Source organism: Choloepus didactylus, chromosome 10, assembly GCF_015220235.1.
Source record: "Choloepus didactylus isolate mChoDid1 chromosome 10, mChoDid1.pri, whole genome shotgun sequence".
NCBI lineage: Eukaryota > Metazoa > Chordata > Mammalia > Pilosa > Megalonychidae > Choloepus > Choloepus didactylus.
The window spans coordinates 48,279,971-48,290,329 of NC_051316.1; positions in this window are offsets into that span (position 1 = coordinate 48,279,971).

A 10,359-nucleotide genomic window follows, 5' to 3' on the forward strand; every position below is an offset into this window, starting at 1 on the left:
TGGACAAAGAGAAAGCCACAGGAAGCAAGAGTGAAGGAACCCAGAGGAGAAGGAAAAACCCAGGAGACACCACCATGTGCCTTGTCATGTGACAGAGAGAGCAAGGATCACCAGCAGCCAACCCCAGAATGCCATAGTCTTTGGGGAGAAAGCATCATTTTCCAGGCCTTAAAATCATGAATGAGTAAATCCCCATTGTTTAAGCCAAACCATTTCATGGTATTTGCTGGAGCAGCCTAGGAAACTAAAACATGGTGCTTTATACAAAGCCCTAGTTTTCCTTCAAGACTAGTCCCATATCTCTGCCTCTCAGTTAGGAACCAGAATTTCACTTAAGGAGAAGGATTCATGAATTCTTCCCTTAGATTGCTTTACTTTTTTCTTCTTACTTTGATGTCTATTTTCTGCCCTTGAGATTCAGAGTAGGCAGCCCCCAAAACATGGCAGTATATATTTTCCAATCATCCCAGCCACTTCCCTGTCTCTGTGTCAATCACATCATGGTTCTCTAGGGGATTTCCTTCAAGTCAACATCCTTCAGCACTCTTACTCCAACATGGTACTTTTCCATTATTTTAGCCATCCTTCCAGACTTATGTCTATAATAATTTGAAAGTTCCTGAATCAAGGACTCTGTGGCCCATCCTCCCCTTCTGTAATCGTAACAGAATGCCTGATTTTTATCGAGGTGTATGCCCTCCAGAGGTAAAGACTACACTTCCTAGGCTGCCTTGCAACTAGATACAGCCATATAATGAAACTCTGGCCAATAGGATTTATGCAGAAGTGTGACATGGCAGTTTTGTGGAACCTAGCATCCTTCTTCCTTTCTTCCTTCTTCCTGCTGCCTGGGAGGCAGGGGTGATGGCTGGAGTGACTCTTCCTTATTGAGGATGAGAGGCACATCCCAGAGGTGGTGAAGCAGGTACCTGGAAGCAGCCTGCACTCTGAACAAGGACAATGTGGAGAAGAGCTGCGGAAAAGGGAAATGAATTTTTATCTTGTTTAAACCTCTGTTTAAGCCACTGAAACTAATCCTAACCAATAATTGAATCAATATGGGGTTTTGTTTGTTTGACTATTTTAAAAATTGTATAACTATATGAATACCTGAATATATTCTCATTAAGAAAATTTTGAACAGTACAGAAGTACATAGGGTAAAATGGAGGACCCCTTTCACTTAGCCTCACACCTCTTCACTGATATTATGTAACTGTGAGCAATTTAATGGACATTAGTCTGGAATTTTTTTTGTCCAATACTATCACTGCCACTGCCATGTTAGTCAGACATTTTTCAATGCATTTGTATACACTTGGAGCTTTTGTTTTTAATATAAACAGAAACATACAACTAGGCATTGTTCTGGAACTTGAACAATACTCACTAATAATTTTTCCTTCTCACAAAAGTTAGAACTACACCATTCATTTTTTAACCACTTTATGGTATTCCAGAGTAGATATATAAATATATATTTATATATTTATATAATTTTCATCATATCATTGTAAGGGGCATGGCAATTGATTAGACAACTCTCCAAAACTTACTCAAAGGTAAATTCAACAGATTCTCAAGAAATATAAGAAAGTATTCTTAAAGCTATAGCTTTTACTTTAAATAATAAGTTTTATTCCTATTCCAGTTTGATATTTTAGAGTTACTGGTTTTGCTTATTGAATTAGATCAGTTAAGTTGTAGAAATATTAAGGTTTATAAAAATTCATTTTAATATTAATTTCTTGTCAGCTGTCTGGGTTACTTAGAATTAATGTGATTCTATGCATATACTGTATTTATTTTATAACAAGCTCATGTTTTGTAGTGTGTGTTTGCTATGCATAATTTTACATATATTTTCATAAATTTAATTATGGATAATGATGTTTGGCAGCATTGTACAATACATGGATTAAAAATTATTTCTGCATTTCTGCTCAGAGAAAAATGAGTTTGCGTATTGCATCTTTTAAAAAAACTTGATTGTGGTAACTTACATACAACGTAAAATTTCCCATTTAACCACATTCAAGTAAACAATCCATGATATTAATTACATTCACAGTGTTGTGGTACCGTCACAACCATCTATTATCAAAATGTTCAAACAGAAACTCATAGTCATTAAGCATCAACACCCCATTCCCTCCCTCCCCCACCTTTGGAAATATATAATTTTCTTTTTATCTCTATGGATTTGTATATTCTCATTGTTTCATATAAATGAAATCTTACAATATCTGTCCTTTTGTGTCTGACATTTCACTCAACATGACATCTTCAAGTTTCATCAGAATTTCATTCCTTTTTTATAGCTGAGTAATATTCCATTGTATGTATACACCACATTTTGTTTATCCTTTCATCTGTTGATGGACACTTGGGTTGCTTCTACCTTTCGGCTATTATAAATAATGCTGGTAATGAACATCAGGGTAGAAATATCTGCTTGAGTTCCTGTATTTAATTCTTTTAGATATATACCTAGAAGTGGGATTGCTAGGTCATATGGTAATTCTATGTTTAACTTTTTGAGTTATCACTAAACTGTTTTTCACAGTGGCTGCACCATTTTACATTCCCAAAAACAATGTATGAGGGTTCCTATTTCTCTGCATCCTTGCCAACTCCTGTTATTTTCCATTTTTTAAAATGATAGCTATTTTAGTGGGGGTGAAATGGTATCTCATTGTCATTTTGATTTGTATCTCTCTAATGACTGATGATGTTGAGCATCGTTTCATGTGCTATTGGCCATTTGTATATCTTCTTTAGAGAAATGTCTATTCAATTTCTTTGCCCATTTTTAAATTGGTTTGCTTGTCTTTTTGTGGTTGAGTTGTAGGAGTTTTTATATAATATGGACAGTAAACCCTTATATATATATGGTTTCCAAATATTTTCTCCCATTCTGTAGATAGTCTTTTCACTTTCTTCATAATGTCCTCTGACGCACAGATGTGTGTGTGTGTCTTTTTTTAAATTTTGATGAAGTCCAATTTATTTTTTCTTTTGTTGCTTGTGCTTTGGGTTTAAAGGTCTGGGAATCCACTACCTAACACAATTGCCTGAAGATACTTTCCTATGTTTCCTTCTAAGAGTTTTGTAGTTGTAATTCTTATATTTAGGTTGTTGATCCATTTTGAGTTAATTTTTGTATATGGTATGAGGTAGGGTTCACTTTTATTCTTTTGTATGTGAATATCTGGTTTTCCCTGCACCATTTATTAAATTGAGTGGACATGGCACTCTTGACAAAAATCACCTGGCCATAGATGTATGGGTTTACTTCTGAACACTCAGATCTATTCTATTGGTCCATATGTCTGTCCTTGTGCCAGTACCACACTCTTGATTACTGTAGCTTTGTAATAAATTTTGAAATTTGAAAATGTGAGTCCTCCAAGTTTGTTCTTTTTTTTCATGATGGTTTTAGCTATTTGGGACCCCTTGCCCTTCCATATGAATTTGATTATTGCCTTTTCCATTTCTGCAAACAAGGCTGTGGGCTGATTGGGATTACATTGAATCTGTAAATTTTTGGGGGGTAGAATTGACATGTAATAATATTGAGTCTTCCAATTCATGGACACAGGATATCTTTCCTTTTATTTGCATCATCTTTAATTTCTTTCAGCAATGATTCGTAGATTTCTTTGTACAAGTCCTTTATATCCTGGTTAAATTTATCCATAGATATTTTATTATATATATATATATATATATATACATGTGACATATTGATTATAGTGCTGCTTTGTGCCTAAGATATAGCAGAGCCATTCAAAACCCTCAGTACCATTACTAGAATATATTGGTAGATGGAATATTAAGCTACATATTTTTACATCATAATGGTTCTTTTCCCTTCATATTTTTTTTTTGTGGAATGCTCTAAACCACCCAAGCTAGTGATGATAATGGCAGCAGACAGTTAAGCTTTGGCACACTTCTTTATGCACTAATAAGTATTAAGTATATATGAAATGGTATTTATGTAATTATTATAGAATTATTTAAACATAATTTATAATTATTAAAACATGCATAAGCTGATAACATGGTTTCCCTTTCAGGCAAGAGGAATTAGGGAAAGTGCTGTAGGTGGCAAAAGCAAAGGTGGGAATAGGAAGTGAGATATGGTAGGTTAGTATAGGTTAGAGTGAAATAGTGACACATCCCAAAGTAATCTGGGCAGAGAATAAAAATATATTTGCAGGCCCCCCCTGAGGATCAGGGGGGAAATGCAAACGTGTTGGACTTCCTCAGCTGGACTGATGCTGATGTTCTCACAAACATTGAGGACTGGTGGTTTGATGTGCCAAGCCCTCTATCACAGGACTTGCCCTTACGAAGCTCGTTACTGCAAAGGAGAGGCTAAACCTACTTATAATTGTGTCTAAGAGTCTCCCCGAGTGCCTCTTTGTTGCTCAGATGTGGCCCTATCTCTCCAGCCAAGCCAACATGGCAGGTGAACTCACTGCCCTCCCCTCTACATGGGATCTGACACCCAGGGGTGTAAATCTCCCTGGCAATGCAGGATATGACTCCCAGGGATGAATCTGGACCTGGAATCGTGGAATTGAGAACATCTTCTCGACCAAAAGGGGGATGAAAATGAAACGAAATAAAGTTTCCGTGGCTGAGAGATTTCAAATGGAGTTGAGAGGTCACTCTGGTGGACATTCTTATGCACTATACAGACAATACCTCTTAGATTTTAATGTATTGGAATAGCTAGAAGTAAATACCTGAAACTATCAAACCCCAATCCAGTAGTCTGGGCTCCTGGAGGTGACTGTATAACAATGTAGTTTACAAGGGGTGACAGTGTGATTGTGAAAACCTTGTGGATCACACTCTTTATCTAGTGTATGGATGAATGAGTAGAAAAATGGGGACAAAAACTAAATGAAACATAGGGTGGGATGAGGGGGATGATTTGGGTGTTCTTTTTTACTTTTATTTTTTATTCTTATTCTGATTTTTTCTGGTATAAGGAAAATGTTCAAAAATAGATTAGGATGATGAATTCATAACTATATGATGGTACTGTGAACAACTGACTGCACACCATGTATGACTGTATGGTATGTGAATGTATTTCAATAAAACTGAATTTAATTAAAAAAAAAAAGCAAAGGTGGGAGGAGAGGGAGAAACAAGTCAAATAAATAAAAGGAAAAAGGTCTTTAAGAATAGCATGCATAAAATACAAGATTTTCAAATGCATTTATAAGATGATCCTATTTCAAGTAAATGATACGTATATGCATTCATGCATGCAGAAAATTATAGCAGAGAGATGAAATAATATGTATGCATGTGTGTATGTACTGATTTGTAGAATAACAATAAAAAAAATCTTGTGAGGTGAAAAAGCAATTTTCAACAGTAATGTATGTAGTATGATTCCATTTCTGTAAAAACTAACAAGCAAAAATTGCCTGTACATATACAAGGTTGTGTGAGTATCTGTTCATGTGTATTTATGTGTGTATGTATGTGCAAACAATGACTGGAAGGGTACACACACTTGTGAAATATGGGCTACTTCAGATAGAGGCAGGGACAATGGAGGAGAGGAACATTGGTTACTTTTTATTTTTTAAATACATCTTTGTATATTTTGTATTGTTTTGTAACATGAAAACTATAAAAAATAAAATACGTATCAGCAACCTTTTTATGGAAGGCATATTTAATAATATCTATCAAAATATTAATTGCATATTCCTTTAAACCCAGAAATTCTACTGATAGGAGATATACTTGTGTAGACATTTACGACATTTATAGCAGTATTATTTAGTTGGTAAAAAGATGGAAATATGCTAAATATCCATCCAGCGGGGAATAGCTAAATATTTTGGCTCATTCATATATTAGAATATTATGGGAGGGCAAGGATTTACATTGTATGTAGATATGAAACTGCTAGAGGCACCTTTATTTTAAACAGCCTCTAAGAAAAGGGAGAGACAGAGAGAGTCTGAATGAGGCATTCTGATTAACAAAAGAACCTACACCATTTGTAAAATGGTGGGTTTTTGATCACTTGTGGTGAATGCATATACAGTTTAAGTGAGCAAATTTAATTTCCTAAAACATTTATTTCCTATAGGTTAAATTACAATTTCTTTAAGGAACATGTTTTATAATCTGCATAGTCATTACATGATTTAAAGTTAAGAGTTACATTCCTGGGAGGTTAAATTAAAATTTTGAAGTTAACTGTTGACACCCTTGGAAAGCTACTTTTTCTCAGTAACAATGAAGAGAAAATTAATTTAATATATTAAAACAGAAACAGAGCACATGTGATAAATTTACTAGAAACAGAATGTGCATTGCACATTTGCCCTACCTGGCCAGTGCTCTTTGTTAGTTATGCTTCTATGGTCACCAGAATGTAAACACTCACTTCATAGTCTTTACTGAGTAGAATTATAACCAGAAGAGTACTTTGAATTCTAAAAACTCTTGGTCAATAAGACTCTGTCTTTTCTTTCTCATCAAATATCACTGAGACTGTTCCGGTTTGCTAGAGTTGCCATTATGCAAAATACCAAAGATGGATTGGCTTTTATAAAGGGGATTTAATAGGTTACAAATAACCTAAGTTCTAAGCCCATAAAAGTGTCCAAACTAAGGCATCAACAAGAGGATACCTTCACTGAAGAAAGGCCAGTGGTGTCTAGAACACTTCTGTCAGCTGGGAAGGCACATGGCTGGTGTCTGCTGGTCCTTTGCTCCCAGGTTTCATTTCAAAATGGCTTTCTCCAAAATGTCTCTGGGCTTCTGTCATCACTCCTCTCTCTTAGCTTCCTGTGTGTCCTTGCTTCCTTCTCCTACGGTATTTCTCTCGAAGCATCTGGGGGTCCCCTCTTAGCTTCTCTGGGGGCAAACTCTGGGCTTCATCTCTTAGCTTGCATCACCAAATGTTCTTCTGTCTGCATCTCAAAGCATCAGCATCAGTGTTGGCTCCTGAGCTGTCTTAAGTACTCCAGTAATCAATCAAGACCCATCCTGAATGGGTGGGGTCCACACCTCCATGAAAATAACCCAATCTAAAGATTCCACCCAACAGGATCAGATTAAAAGATCATGGCTCTTACGGGGTCCATAATATATCCAAACCAGCACAGTGACCTGTAATTTCTCTTTTCAGATTAAGCAAAGCTGGATAAAAAATTTTTAGGTTTAGATGTTTTATTTCAGAATACAACAGAGTCATGACAAAGATATATTGAGTAGAAAAAGAAAAGTGCAGAATAGTATGTACAGTATGGTTCCATTTGGAGGGGAGGAAAAGAAAAAAGAGAATGGTTAATATAATATTTCTTTTAATGAGTTCACTAAAGAATTTCTCTACATTGAGTTATTTTCTTATTTGTTGCCTTCCTGAACAATGGGAAGAATTTTTGTCATCATTCCACCATTAATTTCTTGTTACTGACTCATTGCCATTTTCCCATTTGCACAATAAAACTTCCTTTTAATTTTTTAACTTTTCATTTTGAAACTATTTCACCTTACAAAAGTAGCAAAAATAGTTCAGAAATTCTCATATACCTTTAACCCTGCTTTCCCTAATGTTAATATCTTACATAATTTCAGTACAATTAGCAGGAAATTAATACTGATACAATACTATTAACTAATCTAGAGACTGTATTCAAATTTGACCATTTGTCCCACTAAAATCCTTTTACTTGGACCAGTATTCAACCCAGGATCCCACATTGCATTCAGTTGTCACATCTCCTCAGTCTACTTTAATCAGGGACATTCCTCAGTCTTTGTCTTTAATGATCTTCATCCTTCTGAAGAATACTGGTTAGTTACTTTGTAGAATGTCTCTCAACTTGGGTTTGTCTGATTCTTCATAATTAAATATGTTAAGCATTTTTGGAGGGAATACTACAAACTGATGTTGTGTCTTTCTCTGTGCATCACTTCAGGATGTACACACGTCCCACTACTGGTAATGTTTACTGATCACTTGGTCAAAGTGGTATCTCCACTGTAAAGTTACTGTTTCTCTGTTTGTAGTTAGTAAGTATCTTGTGGGGAGATACTTTGAGACCATGTAAATATCTTGTTCTCTTCATACTTTGGCCCACTAATTTTATCATCCATCCATCACCCTTTTTAAAAACCCTAGCTTTATTAAAGTATAACTTACGTAGCATAAAATTCACCCATTTTATGTGTACTAACAACCAGTTTTAATACATTGATACAGTTGTGTAACAATCACCACAATCCCATTTTAGAACAATTCCATCATCCCCCAGACTTCCTTTGGATCTGTTTCCAATCAACTGCCTCTACACTTCGGGCCTCAGCCTACCTATTGATCTGCATTCTGTCTTTGTTTTCACTTTAAATTTACATGACACATTAAATTGTTTTCTCACTGTTATTCACTTGCTACACTATTTACTCCTGTTGAACAAACAATAGATAGTTTAGGAATCAGAAGACTAATTTACATCACATTGCTTGGTATAAGACACAGGACACTGGCCCAGCCTGGAATCAGGAGAAATGATGAATCATTCATTGGTATCAGGTTAAAATAAACTTTAGATATTCCGATATTAGCAAAACCTGAATTACCCAGTGAACTTAAATCTTTCATTAATTTGTAAAAGTCATTCTGATTAATTCTCCCTTTGAATATGTAAAGTCAAAGGCATAATCCTTGGTCTCGTATAAGCACTAAGTAATTTTGATTTTATCATGTCAACATACCTTGAGAACATATGTAGGTCCAGAGGTTTTGTTTCTTTGTTTTGTTTTGTTTTGCTTTGGTTTGTTAGTTGTAGGTCTTCAGTCTTCGGTTTGCTGCTTTTAATTATTTTCCTCCAGAGCCAATTGTACTGACCCAATGCAGTACAATTTTGAGGGCATTATACCTTACCCATACCCTCCAAGTGAGCATGAGAAAGCTCCAGTTTAGGGCTGCCAACTGCCAGCATATAGGCCAAATGCAGCCTACAGATGTGTGTGTGTGTGTGTGTTTCAATAATGCAATGTTTTAAAAATCAGAACATTTTCATTTTAAAAATGTATTTATCTGGCTTTTCTTGAAAATTTCCTTAGATCTGATGATATGGTGCCCAAGTTTCATGACTGGAGCTGAGTAGTGGCAGTTCAGAGAATTGTGTCAGAGAATGTGTTCTTCAGTTTATCAGCTTCCCACCATTCCCTATTCAATCACACCAAGACTGCTTCACTCATTTCAGCTCCTGACCAGCCCCATTAGGTATTTGAATTTACAGTTTTAGATTAAAAGTTGGACAACAGTTAGTTGTTGTGTTGTTTTTTGTTTTTTTTTTTAATTGAGGCCTAACAAACAGAGTAAATCTCACTAATCTTGGGTGTACGGGTTGATGACTTTTTTTTACTTATGTATACATCTGTGCTGACAAATTTAACTCATGCATACATCTGTGCTTTCAAATTTAACTCCTTTTTATCCCTCCCCCCACACCCAACTATTTTTCTCTCCACACTATTATTTTAGTTAGATTAATATTTATTTCAAAATTACTTTGATTATGTAAATGATATTCATAATTGAGCTTCATAGTGTCTTTTTTTTTATTTCCTACTCAACTTTTCGTCATCCCTCAAATTAATAATTCTCTTCTTTTTGTTGTGGTGGTGGTACTGTTTGCATGATATCATGTATTCATCACTAATTTATCCCCAAACTCTGAAACAGTTGATTAAATATTCTTTTCATGTGTTCAGATGGATCAGGTATTCCTTTCATTTCATATTCTTAGGGAAATCTATCCTGAAATTTTGTGATCCACACTACTTTGGACTAGCTACCCTTTATGCCCAGTGCACAGCTGAGACCTCTCCTTTTATCACAGTGTTGGGGATTAACTTTGTCTCTCTCTTGAACTGAATTCCCTTGATTCCAGTATCCCAAGCCTTCCTCTTCCTTGGTTTACTCCTTTCTTTTTGTGGAGCATATCCTCGGGTGGCTTCCTGAAAAAGAGTGCATATTAGGTAAGTTTTTTGAGACCTTGTATGTATGGAAATGTCCTTGTTGTGCACATACAGGTTTGGTTGATGGGTTGGTTGCTTTAATAGTCATGCTATGCTAGGCTATACTGCGGTAACAAATACCCTGAAATCTCAGTTGCTTAATATTAAGGAAGTTTGTTTCTCATCATGTCACAGGCCAATGCAAATCAGCCAACTCTTATATGACGTTACTTCCATCTGGCATTTCCACAAGGTAGGAGTCTTCATTTCAGTTATCAGGATGGGATAGTGAGAGGGCAAAGAAGGCACAACCACTCTGAACTGTCAGAGACTAGGAGTGAC